The sequence below is a fragment of the Myotis davidii genome, unplaced genomic scaffold (genome assembly GCF_000327345.1).
Source record: "Myotis davidii unplaced genomic scaffold, ASM32734v1 scaffold1699, whole genome shotgun sequence".
Lineage (NCBI taxonomy): Eukaryota > Metazoa > Chordata > Mammalia > Chiroptera > Vespertilionidae > Myotis > Myotis davidii.
This window is the reverse complement of record NW_006290312.1, coordinates 4,266-4,962: the sequence shown is the minus strand read 5'-3', so window position 1 is coordinate 4,962 and position 697 is coordinate 4,266. Positions and strand designations below refer to the sequence as shown.

General features: G+C 37.0%; 1 long non-coding RNA gene across 1 annotated transcript in view; it reads left to right on the top strand.

Moving 5' to 3' along the window:
• LOC102765600 overlaps positions 1-445 on the top strand; it is a 14,782-nt gene extending 14,337 nt beyond the window's left edge. The window contains exon 5 of the long non-coding RNA XR_435656.2: positions 394-445. This is a non-coding gene — a long non-coding RNA (uncharacterized LOC102765600). The remainder of the gene's footprint in view (positions 1-393) is intronic.
• Positions 446-697: the final 252 nt, after the last annotated feature.

The following is a 697-nucleotide window of genomic DNA, read 5'->3' as shown; positions in this document are numbered from 1 at the left end:
TTCACTTAGCATAATGCTCTCCAGTTCCATCACCTATACTACTCTTACTTTTGTTTCTAAACTTAGCGCTGCCTTTCTTTTGACTGCTTCCTCAAGTATAATGTTTGCTGTACTATCATTTTCTGTCAAATATTAATTTGCTTGTCAAGTACTTTTAAAAGATGTCCCCCCCCCAAATTGTCTTCATTTTATTATAATTAGGCACCAAGCTATTTCCTTGATGATTGAGTTTGTGAGAGCTTTCTTTTTGTTTCTGTAAAAGCTCCTCAATGAAGTAATGCTTTATTTATATTTACATTTTCATTTTTTTGAAGGGAAACAGAACAATTGGGATACCCTGGATACCCTGGCTCCAGTGAATAGAATTGTTTAAAAGTTGTTCTTTGTTTATAGGTAAAGTAGCCCATGTTTGATCTTGAGAAACATCTCATTGCCATGACCTGCATGGCTAGGGTCAGGATCTGAAGGAGGGGCTGATGCACAAATGAAAACACTAGAATAAAATATCAATTATTAAAGGGTGGAGACCAGGTGGAGCCTCTTTCTTGAAGAGACACACCAAAACTGGATCCTGTCTTTTATGTTTTAGAGACCCATCTTGCCCTCAGTAAAGCACAACAAACAGGTAGCAGACAGACTGTCTCTAAAGTCAATAAAGATCAGTAAAGACCAGTAAGGTCCAGTAAACATTTACTTG